Consider the following 26971-nt stretch of genomic DNA (forward strand, 5'->3'; position numbering starts at 1 on the left):
CCCCTCAAGAAATGAGCTCACAGGTTAAAGAAGAGGGAATCTAAGGAGCACAATGGCTTCAAAACAAACTGAGTAGAGATACCACTGGAATCAACTGTATTCAACAGATGGACGGAGAATTTTAAATAAGTGTTAGAGGGACGCCTGGGTGGCTCAGTCGGTTAAGTGTCCGACTTCGGCTCAGGTCATGATCTCACGGTTTCTGAGTTCAAGCCCTACATTGGACTCTCTGCTGACAGCTTGGAGCCTGGAGCCTGTTTCAGATTCAGTGTCTCCCTCGCTCTCTGCCCCTCCCCCGCTCACTTTCTATCTCTCAAAAATAAACATTTTAAAAATTTTAAATAAACACTAGAAACACAAAGGAAGTAAGGGAAGATGTTCGTAATATAAAAAAATAAATAAATAAAGTATGGGGCACCTGGGTGGCTTAGTCGGTTAAGCGTCCGACTTTCGCTTAGGNCTAGGGTCCGTTGGTGCTGGCAGAGACGAGGGTCGGACTTTGATTTTTAGCCCAGTGCGCGGCACCAGGCAGAACAGCTGAGTCCCCCTCCACCACGCCCCTCAAGAAATGAGCTCACAGGTTAAAGAAGAGGGAATCTAAGGAGCACAATGGCTTCAAAACAAACTGAGTAGAGATACCACTGGAATCAACTGTATTCAACAGATGGACGGAGAATTTTAAATAAGTGTTAGAGGGACGCCTGGGTGGCTCAGTCGGTTAAGTGTCCGACTTCGGCTCAGGTCATGATCTCACAGTTTCTGAGTTCAAGCCCTACATTGGACTCTCTGCTNTGTTAGTGGACTCAAGTAAAAATATTCCACATGAAAAACCTGTTGAAATAACAAACGCTGGGGCTCCTGGGTGGCTCAGTCGGTTGAGTATCCAACTTCAGTTGAGCATCGACTTAGGGTCAGGTCATGATCTCATGGCTCAGGTCACGATCTCACTGCTCCTGGGTTCAAGCCCCGCATTGGGCTCAGTGCTGACAGCTCAGAGCCTGGAGCCTGCTTCGGATTCTGTGTCTCCCTTGCACTCTGCCCTTCCCCAACTCACACTCTGTCTCTCTCTCAAAAATGAATAAATGTTTTTAAAAATTTTTAAAAAATAAATAAGCAACAAACCTAATAGGTAGAGTGGAAATATATAACTGGGATACCAGACAGAGAACACTTCCAAGAAGAAGCCAGGAAAGATTAGTAAACAGAAAATACGAAAGACATGGTAAAAGATCAGGGCTCTTAGGTGGCTCAGTCAGTTAAGTGTTCAACTTCAACTCAGGTCATGATCTCCCAGTTCCTGAGTTCTTATCAGGCTCCTTGCTAGCAGTGAAAAACCTGCTTGGATTTTCTTTCTTTCCTTCTCTCTCTCTCTCTCCCCCCTTCCGTCATTTGCACTATAATAAATAAATTAATTAATTAAAACACAACCTTACTCCATTAATTTGAAATGGACCATAAACCTAATTACAAAGCTTCTACAAGAAAACATAAGAGGCTATCTTTGTGACTTTGGGGAAGGTAAAACCTCAAAAAGAAAAAACTGATAAATTGGACTTCACCGATAGTTAAAATTTCTGCCCATCAAAAGATACCATTAGGGGGGTGTCTGGGTGGTTCAGTCGGTTACGTGTCCAAGTCTTGACTTGATCAGGTCATGAACTCATGGTTCTCAGGGTCCAGTAAGGGTCAACGAGGAGCCTGCTTCAGATCTACGGTCCCTCTCTCTCAGCCCCGCCCCCGCTCACATGTGCATGCATGTGTGTGTGCGCACCCGTGCGCTCTCTCCCTCTCTCAAAAATAAGCATTTAAAAAAAAGATACCATTAAAAAAGTGAATAGGGAAGCCTGGGTGGCTCAGTTGGTTAAGCATCCAAGTCTTGACTTTGGCTCAGGTCAAGATCTCCCTGTTTGTGAGACTGAGTGTCAGGTCAGGCAGGCTCTCTGCTATGACAACACAGCATGGAGCCAGCTTGGGATTCTCTCTCTCCCTCTCTCTGCCCCTCCCCCACACTCACAAGTGCTCTTTCTCTTTCTCAAAATAAATAAATAAACCTAAAAACAAACAGAGAGTGACACATAATGGAAAAGAGCATGCATAGTAACTGCAAGACTGTATCCAGTAAATCAAAAAATACCAAAGTTGACAATTAAATGATTAACAGGCCTGCTGCCACACACAATGGGCAAAAGACTTAGCCAATTCAGAAAGAAAATATACTGGGGCGCCTGGGTGGCTCAGTCAGTTGAGCATCCGACTTCGGCTCAAGTCATGATCTCATGGTTCATGGGTTCAAGCCTGTGTCGGGCTCTGTGCTGACATCTCAGAGCCTGGAGTCTGCTTCAGATTCTGTATCTCCTTCTCTCTGACCCTCCCCTGCTCATGCTGTCTCTCTGTCTCAGAAATAAATTTAAAAAAAACATTTAAAAAAAAGAAAGAAAACATACAAATGACCAATAGTTCATGGAAAGGTGTTCCACATCATTATTATCAATGAAAATTAAACCCATTTCACGCCCACCAGGACAACCAGAACCAAATGAAAATATGCCTCGTAAAATTAAACTTTACTGGCAAGAATGTAGAAAAATCCAGAAGTCTTATATATATTGCTCATGAGAATATAATACAGTACGGTGAAGTTAGAAAAGAGGTTGGCAGTTTCGTATAAAGTGAAACATACATTTACCACATGATCCAGCAATTCCATCCCTAAGTAATCACTCGAAAGGAATGAGAATATACCTACATGAAGATTTATATGTAAGTGTTCACAGGAGCTTTACTTACAATAACCTCAACATAAACTAGAAACAGTTTACATGTTCATTAACAGATAAATAAACAATGCTGATATAGTGACAAAATGGAACACTGCTCAGCCAAGAAGAGTGAAAAAAGACACAACAAAAATAGATGCCACTCAGAAACACTATGCCAAGTGAAAGAAACAGAACCTAGGAGTACATGCTGTGTGATCCATCTATATTATTGAAACTCCAGAAAAGACCAATCTAATCTATGGTGAAAGAAACCAGAATAATGACAGCATTTTGGAGGCAAAATAGACTGGAAAGGGGCATAAGGGAACTTGCTGGAGAAATAGAAATTTTTTTAAAAATGTTTTTTATTTATTTCTAGGAGAGAGAGAGAGAGAGAGACAGCGTGAGCAGGGGGAGGGTCAGAGAGAGAGGGAGTCACAGACTGAAACAGGCTCCAGGCCCTGAGCTGGCAGTCAGCACAGAGCCCGACGCGGGGCCCGAACCCACGAACTGCGAGATCATGACCTAAGCGAAAGTCAGACGCTTAACCAACTAAGCCACCCAGGCGCCCCAGAAATGTTGTTCTTTTAAAATCTTGGTTTGAGATCATGGTTACAAGATAATGTTTATTTGTTAAATCACACTGAATTGTGCACTTAACATCTGTGCATTTTATTGTATGAAATTATGCATCAACAAAAAGAGAAATGGAAGTCTAAGTGCCGACATCTAGATAATAGGAGTCCTGGGAAAGGAAAATAAGTCAAGGGAGGAAATATTTCAAGAAATAAGATAATCTTGGAACTAAAGAAAGATGAAAGATTTCCTTTGAAAGGGCCTCAAATATACCAAAAACGACAGAGAAGGAAAAAGAAACACTTAGAAATATTATAGTGAAGGGATGCCTGGGTGTCTCAGTCACTTAAGTGTCTGACTTTGGCTCAGGTTATGATCTCGCAGTTTCTGTTTGAGCCCTATGTTGGGCGCCACGCTGACAGTATGGAGCCCACTTGGGATTTTTCTCTCTCTCTCTCTCTCTCTCTGCTCCTCCCCTGCTTGCTCTCTCTCTCAAAATAAACTTAAAAAAAAGAAACATTATAGTGAATATCAAAAGACAACAAAACCTTTCTAAAGTCTAGAGAAAAACAGATTACTTACAAAGGAATAAATATCAAATTAAACTGACCAAAGTACCAAAGGAAAAGAATTTAATCAAGAATTTCATATCTAGCTAAACTGTCATTCAAATACTAAAGGCTAATGAAAATCACCACATGGCTCAGGTTTGTCCAGAAAGACACCGCACCCCCCAAACTTTTGGAAGTAACCACTTAATAGAAAACAAAGTCAAAAGATAATACTAAAGATATCTTAAGGCTGAGCAAATAACAAAGTTTAGTGTTTAACAACAATTTTAATGTGACATCACAGGGGCGGAAAGGACAAGTCAGTGAATAATATGATGGTTTAAGAGGGAGATGGAGGGAGCAAATGTTAATTAATCTGGTCTTTGTAGGGAAAAACTACAGCTGACAATTTTTTTAAAGTGATAAAACACTAAAAAAGAAAAAGTAAGATAAATTGAAATAAAAACGTAGGCAGGCAGAAATAAAAGTACATAGACACATTCTTTTCAGAAACGTTCAAACATTTAAAAAATTGATCACATACCAGTCCATAAAGCAAGCCTCTCATTTTAAATGACAGGTTTTCACATAGCCCACATTCTCTAACAATGGTACAATTTAGAAGTCATGTTTTTGTGCTTTTTGTTTTTTAGAAGTCATATTTTTAAAAGGACAAACAATTCCCCATCCACTCAGATTAAAAACATCTCTAAGGAAGCTGGATCAAAGAAAAATCATAGTAGAAATTTAAAATTACTTAGAACTGAATGATCACAAAAACATTCATACACCAAAAATTATAGAATGCAGCAAAGAAAGGGTCAAAATTAACGACCTGAGTGTCCAACTTAGGAAGTTAGAAAACACAGTAACCCAAAGAAAATGAAAGGAGATTACAAAGAACAGAAATCAACAAAACAGAAAAAAAAGATTCAGTTGAAAAGATCAAAGCCACAAGTATGTCCTTTAAAAAAGTCCATAAACTTGAGGCAAGATTAATTTACAAAATACAAAATAAAAGAGATAAGACACAATTATTATGGAAAAGGGGATATAAATTTTTAAAATGCTATAAGCAACCTGATGCCAGTAAATTTGGAAATGTAGATTAAATACATATATTCCTAAAGATACAACTTACCAAAACTGACTCAAGAAGAAATAAAAAACCTAAATTTAAAAATTGAAACAGGAACACCTGGGTGGCTCAGTTGGCTGAGCATCTGACTTCGGCTCAGGTCATGATCTCACGGTTTGTGGGTTCAAGCTCCACATCGGGCTCTGTGCTGACAGCTCAGAGGCTGGATCCTAATTTGGATTCTGTGTCTCCCTCTCTCTCTGCCCCTCCCCTGCTCGCACTCTGTCTCTTTCTCAAAAATAAACATTAAAATTTTTTTTAATAAATGAATAAAATTGAAGCAGTAATTAAAAATCTTTCCACAAAGAAAACAACAGGCCAAGGTGATTTTACAGGTCAGTTCTATCAGACTTAAGGAAACAAATTATATCAAATTTACCCAAACTTTTTCCAGAGGAAAGCAAAAGAGATGAGGACATTATAATTGCAATACCAAAGCCAAGAAAATACAATATAAAAATGAAAATTAGAGGCCTACTTTATTCATGAAAATTGATATAATTCCAAGCAAGAGATTATCAGACCACAACCAATATATACATAATGATTAAGTTACATTTCTCCTAAGATGCAAGGATAGTTTATCAGAAAATCCATACATGTAATTAAATTCATTAACAGATTACAGGAGAAAAACCATCTAATCATCTCAAGATACTTTTTGAATACATTTAATACAATCCAACACTAATTATTATTTCCAAAAAGCTCTCAATAAGTTGTGAATAGAAAGAGCTCCCTTAACCTGAAAAAAATCAGTTTACAAAAAAATCTACAAGGGGCACCTGGGTGGCTCAGTCAGCTGAGCTGACTCTTGATTTCAGCTTACATCAGGATCTCACGGTTTGTGAATTTGAGCCCCACATCAGGCTCTATGTTGACTAGTGGGGAGCCTGCTTGGGATTCTCTGTCTCCCTCTCTCTCTGCCCCTCCCCTGCTTGCTCTCTATCTCTCTCTCACAAAATAAATAAATAAACATTTCTTAAGAATCTACAAGACATGTATGCTAAAAGGGGAAAGTAGAACATTCTCTCTAAAATTAAAAAAAACAAGGCAAAGATACCTAGTAGCACCATTTTTATTAAGATTGTACTGGCAGTGTAATAAGGTTGTTCGAAACAAGAAGAAAGTTCAAAAGCACAAAGATTTAAAAATTAAAAAAAAAAAAACCATCATAGGAGCTCCTGGGTGGCTCAGGCAGGTAAGCCTCTGACTCTTGATCTCAACTCAGCTCAGGTCTTGATCTCAGGGTTATGAGTTCAAGCCCTGCACTGGGCTCCATGCTAGGCATGGAGGCTACTTTAAAAAAAAAAAAATCATAATTTGTATCTTAAAAATAAATAAATAAAATAAAAATGTCTGTTAAAAAAAGAAGAGAGAGGCTCCTGGGTGGTTCAGTGGGCTAAGCATCCAACTTCAGCTCAGGTCATGATCTCAGGGTTCATGAATTCAAGCCCATGTCAGGCTCTGTGCTGACAGCTCAGAGCCTGGAGCCTGCTTCAGACTCTGTGTCTCCCTCTCTCTCTGCCCCTCCTCTGCTCCCTTTCTCTCAAAAACAAATAAACATTAAAAAAAGAAAGATTGCTAAATTGACCTTTGTTAAATTTTAGAATTTGTTTCCAAAATATGATTAGACTCAGGAATACAAAGAACTATGACAAATCAGTATGAAGAGAACAAATGAACAACAACAAAAAATGGGCAGAAGACATCACCAGAAGAAGACTCATACATACTCTACACATTTACTCAGCTTCACTGGTAATCAGGGAATTGCAAATCAAGTCTACAACGGAGAGAAACTGTTATTCTTATTGGATTGGAAAAAACTAAGTCAACATCATGTGTCACATAGGACACAGAAGTTCTTCTAACGCGTTACTGGCAGAGGTGCTAACGGACCCAACCCATTTTGCTCTTGTCTTGTAATGCTGAACACATTTCCACATACCCTATGACCCAACAATCCATGGCTAGGCACACATCAAGAGAAAATTCCTATATGCATGCATTGGGAAATGTGTATGTGAATATTCATAGGTACTTTTTCCACATTAGCAAAATAACCCAATCCCACCAACAAGAAATCAAATAAATAAATGTGAGATAGTTATCCAGTATATATCATATATACAACAGTAATATATATATATATGGCTGCATGCAACAATTGTATCAATCTCAGCTATATGATTCAGTGAGAAAACAAGTCCAAGGAGATTATATAAAGTATGATACTTATCCTCAGCAAGCTGTGAGCTAGAAACCGTTATTGTCCCCATTTTTTGAGTAATCTGAGGTTCAGTCACTTAGCCACAGCCAGCTGTATGGAACCCAGGTCTGAAAGACCCTTAACCAGGTCCCTGCTCCCCTCTGAGCCTCACCTTTCTGTCAGCCTAGGCGATGTATGTCACTTTCTTGGCAAGATTAATGTCCACCTTAATTCAGAGGGGTTGTGTGGGCACGTTGGAGAAAAACTGGTTAATGGCTATGGGACCACCACCTCCCTTTGTGACCTCAAGAGGGTCACTTTCCCTCTCTGGGCCTCAGCCGCCCCACCCCATGCATACTTGGAGAGGGAGAGGGCTGGAATGGCAAGTCCCACAGGCCGTTCCTACTCAAACTTTGCAAGGAGCCATCCAGCTTGCAAGGTCACCCAACCCCTTATTTCTCCTGGCAGGTCCCGCTCATTCTTCCGCAGCTGGTCAGATGTCTGGATCTCTGGGTCCTTCTTGCCTCTGACATTACCTCCATCCTGCACCACTCACAACTTCTGTGCCCTGCTGTTTCCCCTCAGAGCTTTTGCCCTAGCCAGTCCTCTGCCTGGAACACTCTTCCCCCAGGACTGTGTTTGGCTCACTCCTCCTTCAGGTCAAAGGCCATCTCTTGTGCCCTTTCCTTCCCTGCCCACGCGGGATGAAGAGGCCTCCACTCCTCTCCTATTCCTCACTATTTCACAACCCTGTTCATACCTTCACAGTGCTCACCACTGTCTGAAATTAACTTTCTTTATGGTCTGTCTCTTCCAGTACAACAGAGTTCTAGCTGGACGTGGCGTTCACTGCTGTATCCCCAGCACCTAGAACCACACCTGCCTTTAGATGATGCTCAGTATTTGTTGGAGGGGAAAAAAAGATCTAACACCGCCTCCACCTCATCCAGAAATCCCTTGTGTTCATTCTGTCCGACGCTTGGTTAGGCGGCCTCCTCCGGCCCCATGGCCCCTACACTTTCCTTCCCGGGTCCCCTTGTAGGGACTCCTTGCATGGTCGTCTCCTCACACAGTGAATGCTTCCAGAAGGCAAAAACCAGACCAGATTCATCCACGAATTCCAGTACCCAGCCCCGTGGCTAGCAGGCAGCTGGGCTAAGAAAATGTTTGTCGAATGAATGAATGAACAAATGAATATTGTCCTCCGCATTCATCTTCCCCCTTCGTGACTCTGCTTCCTCCTTTCTCCACCCAGACAGGTGCTAAGAAGGTGACACCCAGGTGAGCTGATGAGAAAGGCCACTCCCTCAGCAATATCCTGAAGCAAGGGCAGTCCCTTTCTTCCCCCACCAGGAGCCACTTCAGAAGGTGAGGACAGGCCAGCACTGCCTCTCCCAGGAATCATCTGGGGCCCGGCCTGGTCAACCCAACAAGACAGACCCTCTCCCTATACCTTGCCCTCCATGACTGGATGAGGAAGTTGGCGGGCCTGCCTCAGAGCCCCAGAGGCCTTGCACAGCTGAGCTCTCAGGAGAGATGCCAGCTGGGAAGCACTCAATTATTCAAATCATGTAGCGACCCAAGAGAGGAAAGGATCCACTTCCTCCGAAAGGGGGAAGTGGGACATCGGGCCAGCCCAGGGATTTGGTGTTGAAGGAGGTAATCTCAGAGCCAAGTCCTCACCTAAGCCAGTGCCCTGAGCTTTCCGGCCCCGAGAAGGCATTGGAAGGCTGGGTTAGAAACCCAGGAGAGTCAGGCCTGATGCCAGGGCCTGGACTGAGGCTGGGGCCAATATCCCACTGAGGTCTCGGAGTTAACAGTGGCTTCAGCCAGGCTGGCTCCCCTGGCCTCCCCTTGACCCTGGTCCTGGAGACATAAGGACGGGTCTACTGTGCCCCCCCACCCCCATTTCTCCCCTCCCCCAGGAATCACACAAGGGCCAGATAAACCCTGCACTCTTCAGCTCAGGGGGCCGGGAAGCGTCCCGCAGTCTGCTCCTGCCTTGCACCTCCTCCCCGAGTCTGGCTCCGGAAGAACCAGGAAGGTCAAGAGGAGTTTACACATCTGGCCTACAGAGATTTATCTAGTATGAAATGATCACGGGTCCACACTCTGGAGCCAGGCTGTCCAGGTTCAAATTCTGGCTTAACCACTGATGAGCTCCATGACCTTCAGTCCCCTTTTGTGCTTCTATTCTCCACCTTGAAAAACAGGGATTGTAGTACCTTCTCTGTGGGGAGGCCAAGAGAACCAAATGAAAAAGAGCACAGCACACGTAGGGATTTAGTGAAAGACGGGGCTGACTATTATTATTCAATAAATTAAGGTTGTTTGGAGCCAGGTCTGGAACTCTGGACCAGACATCCCCAGACAGACATTATCTCCCTCACCAGAGCCAAAACCAATCTGCTCAGCAGACTGGGAGGCAAAGGGGAAAGACTCTAGGCTCTGGGTTCAAATCCCAGCTCCCCCACCTACCAGCTCTGCGACCCTGGGCAAGTTATTTAACCACATGAGCCTCATTTCTGCCTCTTTGCACTACAGATCACAGCAGTATGTCCTTCGGAGCAGCGATGGTCCTCCCTCACCTGGAGGGGTGCTAGTCTGTTGCTGTTGGCTGTGGGCAGTGCCAGGCAACCCGGGAGCTGACACATGCTGGGACTATCCCAGGCAGGGGTGAGGTGACAGCTCAGTTTCCCTTCCTGGAAACCTCTGTTTAGGCCCAGCCCCAGTGTATGCTGTGCAAGTACTCCTTCACTCAGCAAATACGTATTATTAAGTGTCGAGTATGCACCAAGAAGATGGTTCATACAGATGCAGCACAGGATGGCCGTTACTATTATTATTCAAGAAATTAAGGTTCTTTGGCACTGAGGGTACATCTGTGAACAAAACGGACAAAAAGACAGGGCAGTGACAATCGTTGGCGGAACCCATACCCGACCAAGGGCCCGAACCGCCAATGGGGAAACAGGCTTCTCCTGCTGCCAATCACTAACAAATGATTTATGAGCTGGTGTCATCGGTGGAGCTGTGAGGACACCCATGGAGACGTAGGAAGGGCAGCCAGGCTCATCCTGGGGTGGCTCCGGTGTTCAAACCCAGCGGGACAGCCTCCACAGGTGGCCCCACAGTAAACCGAGTCCAGCTGAGCTGGGGAAAGCCGTGCCAGGTGTGGCAGCCCTTCATTAACCCAAGGACGTCAAGCATTTGCTGCATGCAGATGCCTTGTTAGACACTGGATTTCACAAAGGATTCAGATGAGGTTCTTGCCCTCCAGGAACCCATACTCAGAGGCAGACACTACGCAGACGATCCGATTACACAGAGCTGAAGATTTCTGAGCAAGATCTAGAAGACAACAACATGCTACTAACAGGCAGCACAGGCAAAGAGGGTGATGCAGGGAAGAGGACAGCAGGTGCAAAGGCCNGCAGACGATCCGATTACAAAGAGCTGAAGATTTCTGAGCAAGATCTAGAAGACAACATGCTACTAACAGGCAGCACAGGCAAAGAGGGTGATGCAGGGAAGAGGACAGCAGGTGCAAAGGCCAAGGGGCGAGAGGCTGGGGAACACATCTGGGGAAAGCCCATCAGTCTGGGATCCTCATTGGAGTTTGAGGACCGATGTTGCCATTGGTTTGACCTGCGCCTCAGCCTCCCCTTTTGGCATAGTGAAGATAATAGTTTTTCAGGCTGTTTTGAGGATTCAGTGAGTTCACGAATAAGAAAGGTCTTTAAGGGGGGCGTCTGGCTGGCTCAGTAGGTAGAGTATGTGACTTGTGTTATCACGGTTGTGAGTTCAAGCCCCAACGCTGGATGTAGAACTAACTTAAAAACAAAGGAAAGAAAGGGCTTTAGAAATTGAAAAGTACAATAGGAGCCTAGAAGCTGAGGTTGGGATTATCAAAGTGACTCATCCAGGGTCATGTGGCTGATTTGAACAGGAGCTAAGGAGCCAGGAGGCACCTGGCTGGCTTAGTCGGTAGAGAGCTTCTGGTCTTGGGGTTTTGAGTTCGAGCCCCACACTGCTGTGTGTAGAGATTACTTAAAAATAAAATCTTAAGGGGCACCTGGGTGGCTCAGTCGGTTAAGCTTCCCGACTCTTGACTTTGGCTCAGGTTATGATCTCACGGTTGGTGGGTTCAAGCCCTGCATCAGGCTCTGCACCTGCAGAGCCTGCCTGGGATTCTCTCTCTCTGCCTCTCCCTGACTCGTGCTTGCTCTCTCTCAAAATAAACTTTAAAATAAATAAAATCTTTTTAAAAAAACTTAAAAAAAAAAAAAAAGGAACGGGAGCTAGGACTTGTACACCCAGGATGGGGGATCACACCCCACCCCACCTCAGCGGTACCACTCCTGAGTTCTCACCTCCTGCCCAGTCATCAGTTCAGCAAGTCCCACAGACAGGTGGAACACCAAATCCAGGGCACGTGGGTGGCTCAGTCGCTTAAGCTTGATTTCCGCTCAGGTCATGATCTCAAGGTTCAGTTCGTGAGGTCAAGCCCCATGTCAGACTTGTGCTGATGGCGTGGAGGCTGCTTAGGATTTGGATCCTCTCTCTCTCTCCCTCTCTCTCTGCCCCTCCCCTGCTCATGCTTGCTCACTCTCTCTCTCAAAAATAAATAGATAAATGAACAAACAGAAAGAACACGGAATCCCCTGTCGCAGGATTACCATTTCCTCCCTTTGGACCCCAGACCCAATTTTCTAAGCTGCCAAAGCAGAGATGCCATCTGCTGTGCTGCCCCCGGGAGTATGCGGAACGGAAGGTGTTGCGTGAGGAAGAGCACCCTGCACAGATAAAGGAGGGTCACAGTCACTGATGAGAAATGATGGTGGTGAGCGGGGGAAGAGCAAGCGCGGAGCCTGGCAGTCCCCACACGGGCAGGCGAGGGGGCACAGCTGCTCAGCTGTCAAAGTCTCAGCGGCTCCACCAGCCTCTGCTGGGTCACCAGTCAGGGCAAGTCAGGTAAACTGCTTCACCTCTGAGTCATTCCCATCACTTGAAAAATGGGTTGCTAGAAGGACTAAAAGTGTGAATAAGAAAGATACAAAGCAGTTAGCAGAACGGCTTGGTGCATAATAAATATTCATAAGATGTTAATAACTTTTATTACCACCATTATTACTACTACTGGTACTAGTAGAGAGGGTGGGGGAGGAGTGAGCCTCACTCTAGGACAATCTGTAACCAGCCTCTTTCTACTCTGACTTTAAAGCCTGGGCTGTGACCAGCTCTAGAAGCCAGCACCGCCCCCTTGAGGACTAAACAGGGGTACAGCTGGGTGCCCCAGGAAAGCTCCTCACTCCGCAGAGGCGAGTTCTGGCCCAATCTAGCTGAGTTCCTCCTGCTTCCCCATACAAAGGAGAAGCAGGGTGACAGTGACCTGGAGGTGACCCTGGGCACATCCCTTCTCCACCGTCCACTCAATGACTAAATCTAATTTGGTTCTGTGACATCCTTCGGTCTTGTGTGCCAGCTCAAATTAGTTGACAGTGGCTGCCCGGAGGGCTGCATTTAGAAAGGACTTGAGGTTAGAAGGAAACAGAGCAGTGATTGATTAGTGATGGCGACATGGGTGGAAGGCAAGCAAGTAGCAGCATGAAGGCCAACTGCTTGTCATACATGAACTAGAAAAGTCCTAAGGCTTTGCCTCGCTCCATATAAGCACGGAGGGAAAGGGACTTCCCTAAGGTCACACAGCCTGAATGGCAGGGCTGGGATCACACCCAGGGTCCTTCTGGCTTTCTGAGGATGCTTCTTGCTAGACTGTCATTTCCTTCCTCTTGGCTAGAAGAGGGGATGTCCAGGCCTCAAGACCCATTGTCTGAGAGAGTAAGAGCCCAAAGGGGACCACTCTGTTGCACCACCTACCTTCCCTCCCCCCAACCCACTCCCTCCAACCCCACCTCCAGCAAATTCCAGAGGATGTAGATAGCAAGGTTCCCCAGGGCTTGTATCCCACCATAAAGATTTGAATTCAGATAGTTATCTGAGTAGGCGGGACAGCCTGAGACCTGGATTTGGTTATTCAACCTTCCAGCTGTGTTTCATTGAAAAAGTTAATTAGCTTCTCTGAGCTTCAGTTTCCTCCTCTTGTAAAATGGAGGACAAAAATACAATAAAACCATTCAAAATGATTAGCTCCAGTGCTGACACAGAGTAAACCCTTAAATGTTAATTGTAAGGATTAGATCAAAGGGGGGAAATCCCAGCATTTTCGCACCAAAACTATTCAAGTGACTCAGGCAGGGGTAGAGGTTGGGAGAGCAATCCTGTTCATCTTTGATATCTGCCTAACTGAACTGAAATATGAACTACTGTGTTTGATGATTCCAAAATAAGGAACCAGATTCTTCTAGGAAAATGGATTCTGTCATTCATGTCAGAGAAGGAAGCAGCCTTGAGTGGGTGGATTGGCAACGGTAGGGGACAAATGGGCGTGCTTCCCACCTCCCAGCGGCGTGACTTGGTGCCTCAGTACCCTCATTTGTAATGTAGCACTGGCCATACAGGGCTGCTGCAAGACCAAATGAGCAGTTCCAGGTAAGGCCACTGGGCCACCCCTGGCCTGGCAATGTTAGCACATACGTGGGGACCTCACTTAAGGAGACAGAGAAAAGAGAGCAGCGTTTGTACTGCTAAATAGGAATGGGTGACAAGAGGGAGACTCAGAATCCACTGAGGCACTTTCTGCCCAGAAGGGTGGCAGATGGGGAAGCTGTTAATTCCTGTATGTTAAGAGGGCCCGTAAGTCAACGTGGGGACAGGTGGAGGGAGGAATTAACAAATGATACTCAGAAAGGCCAAGCCTGACACAGTTTGGTGACAGTCAACAAGAGGCCAGGGGTATTATAGAACACAGACCCTGGGAGCCTCAGCCTGGGATCAGAGAGGGTACCCACCCTGCTGTTTTCAGAGACAAAGTGAAAAGGTAGATCAAAGAAGGCAAGAGATTGACTTAACAAAAAGTCACATGGTAGATCCTTTTTAAAGACTGGATTTCTGGCTTTACCACCTAAACACTTTTTTAAAAGGACATTAAACGTTTGCTAATCTTTGCCCAGCAGCCTGCTGCACCTGACCTGATGAGAAGTTCATCGAAGTCAAACTGAGGTCTGGAAGGATGAAGAGACTTCTATGGAACATGCCTGGGGGGCGGGGCCTCACTACAGAGTCACTGGAGGTCTTATTCTCAGAAATAGCTTCCCAGCCTCCCCTCTCCTCTCCTCCCTACCCTGGGTCAGAGGTACTGGGGAAGGGTCTGCATCCCACGTATCTACCCTCCGAGCCTCAGTCTTAACTGCAAAATGGCAGGAAGTGGGGAGTAGGTGAGGATCAGACATAATGTAGGAGGTACCGGCACCCAGCGGGCATCACAAAATGCAAACCCACACAGGGCACATTTCTGAGCTCCTCCACAAGTGCAAGGATGGTGGGGGTGGGGGGCTTCTTCATCTTGTGGTCCTGCTTCTTCATCTTGGACTCATGGACACCTAGAATCTCACAGCTAGGCAGCTCCCTCCAGAGCCCCTGTATTTAACCACGAGGCTCCACGGCCTCCCATGCTGCCCTCCAAATCAATCACGTGGACTTGGAGATCTGTGCTGCCACCGTGGTGCCTGCCTGTCGTGGCCAGGCCTTGGCGCCCAGGAAAGGGGACACAACAGAGTCATGGGTTCAGAGTGCAAGATGGTGTTTCTCGTCTGTGCCGTGACACCGGTGCCCGGGGCTGTTGGGAGCATTAGGTGAGCTGGTACTTGACCCGGAGTCCCTCCCCTGAGGGAGCTGCATAATCTGTACCCTGGAGCACCCACTGCCTGTCCCCAAGGAGACAGGCCCCAGGCCCAGCTATCGGAGTCCTGACAGGCTGACGGACTGACGGTGGCACCCCTAGACCTCTAGAGCCCTGAGATTCTCCCTGGGGACCACCAGAGCTGGAAGGAAGCCCCTCCATGTAGCCACAGAAGGATGTCCACGTGTGCCACATTCCTACTGTGAGCCTCCTGAGGGCTGGCCCAAGCCTTGTGCAGTCATTCAGATGAGATCTGGGCCCTCCTTCCGAAGCCTCACAGCACCGAGCCCAGAAGCCGCAAACTCACAAGGCAGGCAGGTAATGTCAGTGAGGCAGGTGGGTGTGAGGGAGGAAGTGGTCGTGAGGACTGCGGTAACATGGACGGAGCAGCGGCTAATCCACTCCAGCCGTGGTGGCCAGGCAGGGATGCGGCCCGGTTTGGCCACATCTTCTGATCTTTCAAGAGAAGTAAAATGAAGTCACTTGGCTGAATGACAGCAATAACGAAATCAATCTTTTTAAGTCACTGCGGGAGTCACTAATCTGCCATGGCTGCCCCGGCCACCTCTGGAGGGCAGTCTGTGCCAGACCTGCCATTACCTGGGCCATAAATATTTGAAGGCCAATTGATTGAATTAGACCCATTCCAAGTCTTGGAGAAGTCAGGCGTCTTGGCTTCCAGACAAGGAAACTGAGGCTCAGAGAGGGGAAGTGAGTTGCCCAAGGTCACACTGGTACCTATCAGCTCTGCTCTCCAGAGTTCAGAGTCTTTTTCTACAAACCCACACCCTTTGCATCCCCCCTCACCAAATTCAAGACAGTGGTTACTTTTGGAAAAGTAATGGACCTGGAGCAGAGAGACTGAAATCCCGTTCCAACTCTGCCCTATGCAGCTGAGTGATCCTGGGCAAGCCTCTTCCCTTCTCTGGGCCTCAGTCTCCCTGGTCTGCAAAGCAGCCAGTTGTCTGAGTCAGCTTCTAAACACCTTCCAGCCCTGAAATCCCAGGCATCTATGAGGTATCCTCACTGGTCAGTACTCTGCGGCCTCAGATGAATAAAAAATAATAATAATAATGGGGAGGACAAGTTAACATTAGCTGGGAAGGAACACTACAATTTTTAGTGAAACCTGACTCCTGGTTACTGGAATTCAGAAAGAACAAGGGTAATACTCAGGCAGTTTAACCACCATCCGACAGTTAAACAAAAACACATCTGGTTTAACTTCATGTTCCTCTCTCCTCCCCCAACCCCCTACCCTCATCTCAAATTTTACCCCTTAATTTGAGAAGTCAAATTAAATGCAAACAATTGATTTCATGCCACAGTGAGGTTGGAAAACTTTAAGCATGAACCTTTTCTGGGAGTAATTATGAAATGTTGGGGGGTGGGATGGGGAGGTGGAAAATACAGAGACTACTCTTGCGTGTTCTTTGGACACTGAACATTCTACAGTTGTTGAGGGCTGTGAACCCAACACTCAGAGAGGCCAATGACTTGCCTCAGGTCACACAGCTAGGACTGGAAGCCAAAATGCCAACCCCAAAGCCAATATTTTCCCTGTTGTCTAGTCCTTTTAACCTAAAGAGGGCCTTCCCTCTGGCCTTTAAGGATCGCCTACTAGTGATGAAGGAAAATGCCATGGGAATAGAATGTCTAAGCCACCAACACTTCCCAGCCCAGTGCTGAAAACCATTTATGATTTTGCTGGCCCCTTATAGCAGCTGCAAAGTACATATTATTAACCCACATTGCAGATGATTTCCTCATCTGAGATTCAGAGAGGGAAAGTGATTCGTTCAGGGTCACAAAGAAGTGCTGGGAATGAACCTCTCATCTACTGCCCCCAGCTGCCCTCTAAATGTCAAGATACCTCTAGAAGGGGGGAAATAAAAAAAGCAGCCATGCCGCCCTGCCTAGCTCCAGCCTGCCTGTGACTACGTTGCCCTGGGAAGCTTAGTCAGCATTCCTGTGGCCACGCAGGAAGATTTCTGAGCACTGGTTCTCAGCCCCGCTTGCTCACTCTCCCCACGAAACTCTTGGAGCTCTGGGATTTGTATTCCTAACTTCAGTCGGACCGGTTTCAAGGTGAGAACTCTGAGCTGTGCTGCTGGAGCGTACTCCTGGATTAAGAGGGCCGTATCCCCAGAGATGGGGACAGCACGGACATCACCAGACCTGGAATTTCAGTCACCTGGGCCCTCACCCCAGCTCCCCAGGTAGCATCTGTGTGTCCTTGGGCAAATCCCTTCCCTTCTCTAAGACCAGTGTCTTCATATGTAAATCCAGGACAGCATCTAGCTTGCAGGGAATGTTGGATATTTAAGCCAAGGGACAAGCAGGACTTGAGCTTGGTTTCTAAGCTGGACAGGACACAGCAAGGCACAACAGGCAGAGGGCGGGGTGCACTGCAGAGATGACAGCCCCAAGCCTGTGCCGGGCACGAAGCTCCAGGCTCCTGACCAAGGCTGTATCTCCGATGGTAGGCCACAATGCCATCCTATAGGGCAGTTAGTCGGAGAATGGGTTGAGCCTAGGCGAAGTTGGGTGACCAGGGTTCAAGGCCAGTGACGTAACCTCACACCCGGGGTCAAAGTTGCATTTTTTTGCTGAGATTAGAGCTGATTATAGCCAATATTTTTTTTTCTTTTTTGTAAATTTTTTTTTAAATGTTTTTTTTTATTATTTCTAGGCGAGAGAGAGAGACAGGGTGAGCAGGGAAGGGTCAGAAAGAGAGGGAGACACAGACTCTGAAACAGACTCCAGGCCCTGAGCTGGCAGTCAGCACAGAGCCTGACGCGGGGCTCAAACCCACGAATCATGAGATCATGACCTAAGCGAAAGTCGGACGCTCAACCGACTAAGCCACCCAGGCGCCCCACCAATATTTTCTTAAGTACAGGCACCGGCTAAACACCTTGCATGCTGTAGTTATGTGTAGACCTCACCACCAGTAGGTACTGGTTTGTTTTGTTTTCAAATGTTTTATTTTTCAGACAGAGAGCACACAGGCATGAGCAGGGAAGGAGCAGGCAGATTGCGGGGGGGAGGGGCAGAGGATCCAAAGAGGGCTCTGTGCTGTCAGCGCTCAATGGGGCTCTCAAACTCTCAAACCGTGAGATCATGACCTGTGCCGAAGTGGAACCCTTAACTGACTGAGCCACGCAGGTGCCTCCAACAACCAGTAGGTTACCTTTTATTGATGTCCTCAGCTTAAAGGACACTGAAGCACAGCAGGGGACAAAACTTGTCTCAGGTCACATGGCCAGGTTGCCTTTTCTATTAGTGAGACTAAAATGTTGGTCAAACAATTTAAAAAACTCTTTTTGAGTTTATTTATGTTTAGAGAGAGAGAGGGAGAGAGAACACAAGAGGAGCAGAAGGAGAGAATCCCAAGCAGGCTTTGAGCTGTCAGTGCTGAGCCCAGTGTGGGGCTCGAACTCATTGGAACTCATGACCTGAGCCGAAGAGTCAGATGCTTAACAGACTGAGTCACCCAGGTGCCTCTTGGCCAATCAATTTTATACATATTATTGCATTTTAATTTTTTTTATTTTAGTTGAGAGTGGGGGAGAGGGGAGGGGGGAAGGGAGAGGGGAAGAAAGAGAGAGAGAAGGGAAGAGAATCCCAACTAGACTCTACACCCAGCCCAGAACCTGATGCGGGGCTCAAACTGATGGCCCTAGGATCATAACCTGAGCTGAAATCAAGAGTCAGAGACTCAACCGACTGAGCCGCCCAGGAGCCCTCGTATTACTGCATTTTCATCTCCTCTCCTGTGAATTACTCGATGGCGATTCAATGGGAAAGTCAGAATACCAGCTCCCCAAAGAGGGCTTTTGTCCATTCTCTTTCCTGCTCCATTGCTGGCACCCAGAACAGGGCTTGGCGCAAAGTGTAGTAAGTATTTGTTGAATAAAGATAGCAGTTTCTGGGCTCAGTTCAGTTTTATTCCTCACAAGAGTCTTACAAGGAAGGCATACTCCTGTTTTACAGGGGGTGCCACAGTCACAAAGCCTGTCTCACTCCAGGGGCTGGGAAGTTGGGAAGCCATGTCCAGGGGCCTCTTCTGCTTAGGAAATTGAGAGACAGAGTTCAGAAAGAAGAAAAGAGGCAGGGGGACCAGATGGGCAGGGGCAGGTAGTAGTGGCAGGGAGGGCTGAACATTTGGAGAAGGCAGGTCTGGATGGTGGGAAGGGATGGAGCCTTGGAACTCTGGGTTCAAATCCCAGTCTCTCACTTGCTTAATTTCTGTAAGCCTCAGTTTCCCCACGTGTACACCAGATGATGTATGTGAAGTGTTGGAGCAGGCCTGGCACACAGCGGCCCTCAGTGAAGTCCAATGCCATCTTCACTAAGTGTGGGAACCAACCCTTGCCTCCTTGGGAAACCTGCCCACCTATAGAAGTTTTCCCCAGGGCCCCAAAGCCCTTTCTGGCCTGAGAATCCCCCTCCCCCTCTTTTGCTCTCCAGAGTTTTCCTCCTCCACCCAGAGGTCTTTGTAAAGGTCCCCCTCCCCCAAGCCCATTATGTGTTGGAAAAGAGTCGGAAGGGACAATGATGGGGCTTTTCTCAGCTTCCTCCTCCACCATTGTGACCGTGTATTTAACCTAAACTGGACATAGGAACCAACACCAGGCAACTCACTTACCTGGGTGCAGCCAGAGGTGAGTGGTAGGCTCCCTCGGCCTCCAGGGCTCCAGGGCTTTGCTCCCCCNACTATGAACCCCACATGGACACACCAGCCTCCTCCCCAAGCGACTGAGCGCGATCTAGACGTTCCTCGGTGGGAGGCATGGAAAGACACCAGGCAGGGTGCTGGGGTTGGCAGCCTGGGTCTCTAGATCTCGCACCAGGGGGGTATCATGAGGGCAGCGCGGTCACGGGACACCGGGGAGAGGCGCGCAGACAGGTGTAGGACCCTGGCAGAGACCTCGGAGGCGGGAGCCCCTAGGACTGCAGCGGCGGTCCCGAGTGTGGACCCCTTAGCTCGCGGTCCCCGTGGGCGCCACGTCCAACCTCCAGCCTGGCCCAGCGCGCTGCCGAGAGCCCCGGATGCGCACGGGTTCGGGAGCGGGACAGGTGGATGAGGGTCCGGACTGGGCTGCTCCGGGTGGCGTGCAGGCGCGGAGGTCCGCGCGCAGACCTTGCCATCCATTCGCGCAGCCAACCCCGGACGAGGGGAGGATGTGGGAGGGCCTGGGATCAACCACGTCCCCGGGGGTCCCGGAGAGCCGAGGGATGGCATCGAGTCCTTACCTGAGCACGGTTCGTGGGCGAAGGTCTGTCCTGGCACAAGTGACGTGGGGTCGGTGCGCGGGGACCGAGGGCTCGGAGTGGCGGGAGCGCGACGCTGCCGNTCCCCGCGTTCCCGGTCCCTGTCCTCCCCCGCGCCTCCCTCCCGCCGGGGCCCCCTCTGCCTCCCCCTCTGCGAGGTCTGGCGGATTCAGGTCTCCGTGCACGCGAAGCCCAATTGTCTCTCTTTGGCTCTAACTTCGTTCAGTGTCTCTGTGGGTCTTTCTCCTGCCCTCTGTCTTCCTGCCCTTCTCTGTGTCTATCTGTGTCTGTCTACCTTTCTTGGGGTCTCTCCACATCGCTATTCATCTTTATCCACGCGTCCTCTGTCTCTGTCCACCTGTCTGTCTGACTCTCCCTGCCCTCTCTCCTTTCCAATTCAGACCAGACCGCGAGCACTCTTCCCTGCTAGCTCTCTTCCCTGCCCTTGGGTTCTCTCCTCCACCCGGGTCAAAGGAAGCAGAGGATGACCTAGGAGGGGTGGCTTCCAGAGGGGAGCCTCGGCTAGACAGAGGCTGTTACCTCTTTTCTCCTGAGAAGGAAAGGGCCAGGCAGGGTTCATGCTGACTTGTTGCAGCCAGAGTCCCAGCTACTAGCCTCCTGGGTGACAGAGGAGTGAGCCACACTTCCCCAGGCAAAGGAGTCAGGTTCAAGACTCCACCCTGGTGACCTTGCACAAGTCATTTGGTCCCTGTGGATGCCCCTGCTCCTTAGCAGACAGTCACTGCCTCCCCTGGATTCCCTCACCACTGGCTGGGAGAGTCCTATGAGACAGTGGTTGAAAAGTGCACAGGAAACTCTAAAATTCTAGATGAATGTGAGGGAGGTGGACAGGAGTTGATGCTGAACACTATAGGCCTTGTCCATGCTCCCCAGGGACCGGCCCCCATGTGCAGGGGGGGTTTGCCCCCTTTCCCTGAGAACCAGACTGAGTTTGAGTTGCGACAATGTTCTGCCAAGTCTCTCGGCAATGTTGAATGCCCTCAGGGACAAAGACCTCACTGCCCCCAAGAAAAGGATATTCTTAGTGGCCTTTAGGGCTGCTGGGAGCATTCTGTGCCTCTAACCCATAAAAGCCAGTCAGAGATTTGAAGGCAGGGACCTTGGGTCCCCGAGATCTCTGCCATCCTCAATATCTAAGCCCCAATCTTCTTACAGCCACCTGTCCTACCTAAAGTGAGAAGGGGGTCAAGTCTAGAGCAGAGGGAAGATGGTGTCGGCACCAGCAGAACCCGATACCAGCCCAGAACTCTCTGACCTGCTCCATGGTAGCTCAGAGCCAGGCATCTTGTATATAGTATTTCCCAACAATCCCATTTTACAGAAGAGAAAACAGAGGCCCAGAAAGAGCACATGACTTGTCAGTAAGACTGGAGCCAGACCTGGGACCTGGCACCAGAAACCAAGAATCTTTCTGTATTTGTTTTTGTATTTGTTTAGCAATTGATACTGTTTCTTCATTTACAGGAGTAATACAAAGTTTCTGTAAGCAGGAGAGAGGGGCAGAGAGAGAGAGAGAGAGAGAGAGAGAGAAAAGAGAGAGAATGAATCCCAAGCATGCTCCATGCTCAGCTCAGAGCATGGGATCATGACTTGAGCCAAAATCAAGAGCCAGACTCTCAACTGACTGAGCCACCCAGGTGCAAACCCCCTCCCCCTTTTTTTTCAAGAGAGCGTTATTTATATATTTAATAGGTTAGGTTATTATAGCAAAAATCATGGATGTGGTAAATGAATGAAGTTTAGGAAATACACTTTTGTATAAGACACTGTGGGTTAAGACATTCAGAACTGACCAGAATCTGAGAGGGGTTCTGTCATTGCTTACAAACTCCAAGCAAGGGTTTAGGGACACGGGAGACTTGAGGTGGTGTCATCAGTGAGCCAGGGAGAAATCCCCAGGCATGGTAAGTCTGCCTGTCACAGCATAGACAGAGGCTGGGAGGCTGAGCCAACAGGAAGTTGGGGGAACCCCATTCCACCTATCATGGGTCCCCAGCACCGGCCCCTGACTTGTGATCTCCCCAAAGCCATGAGGGATAGGGTCTCCTGGTTGTACCACATGGCCAGGTCGGGGCCTCTGTGTCTGGGTGATTTTTGCCAAGGTACCATCCCACCTTGGGAGTCCACTGAGAGGAACTGCCTTACCTTCCTGGGCAGCCCCACCTCCTTCCTGCCTTACCTCTCTTAGCCTGCTCCTGGACTCTGTCCCATAAGGAAAGCTCAGCTAGCTGCTACAGGGGCAGGGAGTACCCAGCAGCCACTGGTGCCCATGCTCCCTGGGTACTTCCCTTCCTGGTGCTGTCAGCATAGCAGGAAGGAGGCCTGGTTGGGAAACCAGGAACCCCATCTTCCAGCTCTGCCCTAGTGTTTTGGGGGAGCTGAGAAAGTCACTTCCCCTGTCTAGGCTCCGATGCCCTCTGGGTGGATGGACTGACAGTACCTGAATCCAGCTGAGATTTCAGGTTTCCAGGGCCACTCAGCTGGTAGAAAGCAATTCATTACATTAGGTTTCTCTACATCTACTCATACCCTATCTCCAGGGCTCTGCTTCCTTATTGGAAAAATAAGCAACTTGGACTGTTTGACCTCCAAGTTCCCTTTGCCCAAAGAACTAATGATTTAATGAGTCTCACAACAGTTCTATATGACAAGGCAGGCATGTGTAGTCCCCACAAGAGATGAGGAAACTGAAGGCTGAAGATGTTATTTACAGAAAGGTCAGAGTCAAGGTACCTGAGTGGCTCAGTTGGTTAAGTGTCCACATTTGGCTTAGGTCATGATCTCATGGTTTGTGAGTTTGAGCCCCACATTGGACTGTCTGCTGTCAGTGCAGAGCCCACTTCAGATCCTCTATCATTCTCTCTCTCTGCCCCCTCTCAAAAATAAATAAACATTAAAATTTTTTTAATTAAAAAATAAAAGTTAGGGTCAAAGCAGGGGCTTTTTCTACTTTTTTTCTACTCATCCATTTACTCCATATGTATTAAGAGCATGCTTGTTATGAGCCCCCTGCTTTTAACAGGGCGTGAAGTTTACCAGGCCTTAGAAGCTGGGTTTGACTGGTGCAGCCCCCCTGGAAAACAGTGTGGAGGTTCCTCAGGAAAATAACAATAGAACTCCCCTATGACCCAGCAATAGCACTGCTAGGAATTTACCCAAGGGATACAGAAATGCTGATGCATAGGAGCACATGTACCCCAATGTTCACAGCAGCACTCTCAACAACAGCTAAAAGATGGAAAGAGCCTAAGTGTCCATCAACGGACGAATGGATCAAGAAGATGTGGTTTATCTATGCGATGGAATACTACATGGCAATGAGGAAGAATGAAATCTGGCCATGTGTAGCAACATGGATGGACCTTGAGGGTGTTATGCTTAGCGAAATAAGTCAGGCAGAGAAGGACAAATATCATATGTTTACACGTCTAGGAGGATTAGGAGGAACTTAACGGAGGACCATGGGGGAGAAGAAGGGGGAAAATGGTGGGGGAGAGGGAGGGAGGCAAACCATGAGAGACTCTTGAATGCTGAGAAACAAATTAAGGACTGATGGATGTGGGGGGGAGAGGGGAGATGGGCATGGAGGAGGGCACTTGTGGGGATGAGCACTGGGTGTTATATGGAAACCAATTTGACAAAAACTATTTGTTAAAAAAAAGAAGAAGAAGAAGAAGAAGAAGAAGAAGAAGAAGAAGAAGAAGCTGGGTTTGAGATGAGAAGGCCAGGAGGTCCAGAGTTTGAATTCTGACTTCCACTGCCCACTGGGGAGCCTCCTTCACTGGGAAATGCTGAGATGGAGAGGACCCATAGCTCAGGCCCTGGATGGAGACAGAGGAAGGAGAAGGGACAGAGAGAAAAGAAGCAAAACTCTGAGGTCTGTTTGGTGGAGGTGGGGGTGTAGGGGTGGGGAGGTGGGGGCAGTAAGGCATGGGCTCTTACTGGGGCTGGGGAAGGACTGCCTGAAATTGAGGTGGATATTTTTTTTAACTTTTTTAAGAAGTTTGTTTTTCTATTTATTTATTTAGAGAGCACAGGAGCATAGAAGGGGCAGAGAGACAGAGGGAGAAAGAGAACCCCAAGCAGGCTCCATATGGTCAGTGCAGAGCCCAACTCAGTGCTAGATCTCACGAACCACCAGATCATGATCATGATCTGAGCCAAAACCAAGAGTCTGACTCTTAACCGACTTAGCCAGCCAGGCACCCCTCTAGGTTGACATTTAAAGGCGTTGGGGTCTGGAAATGCTTTGTCTATTTTGACCTGTGTATTCAAAGGATCATTTTATCTCAAGCCCAAATATAACCAACATTTCGGCCACTTGTGTCCCAGGACCACTTCCAGCCCTCTCCTTCAGCTCCATAGAACAATGAACTGAAAGACAGGTTCTGGAAGACTAAGAAAGAAGGAGATAGTTTTCATTAGACCAACATGATGCCCAACATTACTGAATGCTGACTTCATGACAGGCCCTGTCTAAGTGCTTTGTGCCTATTTCCCTAGCTAATCCTCACAACAACCCTCCAAGGTAGGACTTTTATTCCCACTTTACAGATGAGGAAACTCAGGCATATACAGGCTGTCATTTGCAGAAGCTCCTGCCAGCCCGGTGTAAAACGCTGGCTTACTTGCTCCTCTCTGCAACACTGAGGCTGCATCCTGAATGTCCTCCTCACTTTTCAAAGGAGGAAGCGCTCAGATCAGAGAAGCTTAACACTTTTATACATTCAACACATGTGTTGGGTGCCTGCTTTGCACCAGGAAACTGGGGACACAGTGCATATCATAAAGATTTCCGTTCTTATGGAGCTGACATTCTAGTTAGGGAAGGCAGATAATAAACAATAAACGTTATAAATATGTAAGTCATATAGTACATTAGAAGATATTAAGGGGAGGGGGCTGACTAGTTCAGTTGGTTAAGCGACTTGACTCTTCATCTTGGCTCAGGTCATGAACTCACGTTTGTGAGTTCAAGCTCTGTATTGGATTCCAAGGTAGCAGCTCAGAGCCTGCTTGGGACTCTCCCTCTCCTCTTTCTCTGCCCCTCCCCTCCCTCAAAATAAATAAACAGTTTTAAAAAGAGAGAGGTTAAAGAAGTAGATAAAGAGCTATAAGGAAAAACAGGAGTGCCTCCAGGGATAGACTGTGACCTTAAACAGGGTGTTCAAGGGCAGGAAGATAACATTGGAACAAAGATGAAAAAGGCAAGAGAGAGCCAGTCTGAGGCCAACCAGACAGTCGGGGGAGACCGTGAGCTGCCTATGTCTAATGACTGGGCTGTTGAGCTGTGTGTGACATGCCCTCCCGGACCACGGCGACCCTCCAAGCCTCATGCCAACCTTGGCTTCGGCTCCAGTCCTAGGCTTACTTTCTAGTCCTGCTCCACCCCGTCTGAATCCCATCTGAAGCCGAGCACCTGCTCCAGGCCCCATCTTCTCTTAAGATGTCCCAAGATGGGGCAGTACTAACCCAAGATGTCCCTTCACACAGACAGCTCCATCCCCAGTCCCGAGGCCCTCAGCAGTCAGCTTTGCAGCTGGGCTCAATACCCTAAGAAGCGGCCAGTCCCAGCTGCTCTTAAAGGGAGCCCTCCTCACTAAAGGGGAAGCCTGCTTGTGAGAAACCCCATTGTCCAGGGAACAATGTCCCCATTTTGTCCTTTATTTCTGAAAGGATTTGCGAGCAGGCTCTTAGCTCTGAGCTCCCAGCTCTGAAAGGGAGCGTGTTGCTTCCTATTCTCAGCCTTAGAGAAGGCTGTAGGCCAAAAGGAAGGACTAAGGCCATCTTCTGGGGGCTGGATTCCAGAAGCCAGAGCAGATTCAGGCAGGCCTGGCCTTAGCAGCCCCGTGGCATTTCCAGAATGGAGGCAGGAGAGAGGCCATCCCTAATAAGTAGAAGAAAAACTGGCTGTAGCCAGGATGGCAGGGGAGAGACTTTTCCACTCTCCATCCTGTCCCAACACACAAGGGTTTCATCATCTCTGATAAAATCTTCCCTGAAGATCTGTCCGTCCTTGGCCTGTGCCTCGGCCTATCTATCCACCTCCCTGTCTTCCAACGGACACACCTGAGATGGTTCTCGGAGATGCTGCTGCTGGAGGTTACACCACTTTGGCCCCTCGCTTCCTGGTAGACACAGTCAGGGACCTGAGGATGCTTTAGGGTGTGGACAATTGCAGGCTGATATCGGTAGATTGAGGTTTACTTTAGCAGCACTCTTAAAGGCTTAGTAGGTGTCTGATCTATTTGGTTTTGGTCAAATACACTTACTAGTAACCCAAGCCAGATGTGACTGCCACATGTCTGTGTCCAGAACATGGCCTGAGGATATCTGTCTCCCGACGACTGGCCTTGGGTTCAGTGCATCCCCTTGCCCTTGCTTTCGTGGATGGCTTTTACCTTGACATGTCAAAGCCATGGCAGGGGTGGAGAGGTACCAGTAACTGGCCAAAGCAAAATAAGTCTCTCAGCAAAAGCAAAGGAGTAGGAGTTGGGCATCTTTGTCATACAAAGAATGCCTAACAGGATATGCTTGTGAGGGACCTGAGGGGTGTTCAGTTTTATCTCCTGCCAAGTCTCCCATTTCCTGGCTCTGCTTACACTAAATACAGCTTGACGTAGAAAATTCTGCTTT

At 47.9% G+C, this 26971-nt stretch overlaps 1 protein-coding gene across 1 annotated transcript in view; it reads right to left on the reverse strand.

Moving 5' to 3' along the window:
* Positions 1-20390, reverse strand: part of ALPL (alkaline phosphatase, biomineralization associated) — a 56515-nt gene extending 36125 nt beyond the window's left edge. Inside the window, exon 1 of the mRNA XM_077775802.1 lies at positions 20297-20390. The gene's annotated coding sequence lies outside the window, so the exon portion shown is untranslated. The remainder of the gene's footprint in view (positions 1-20296) is intronic.
* Positions 20391-26971: the final 6581 nt, after the last annotated feature.

This window comes from Crocuta crocuta, unplaced genomic scaffold (assembly GCF_008692635.1).
Source record: "Crocuta crocuta isolate KB4526 unplaced genomic scaffold, BGI_CrCroc_1.0 scaffold127, whole genome shotgun sequence".
In the NCBI taxonomy this organism is placed as follows: Eukaryota; Metazoa; Chordata; class Mammalia; order Carnivora; family Hyaenidae; genus Crocuta; species Crocuta crocuta.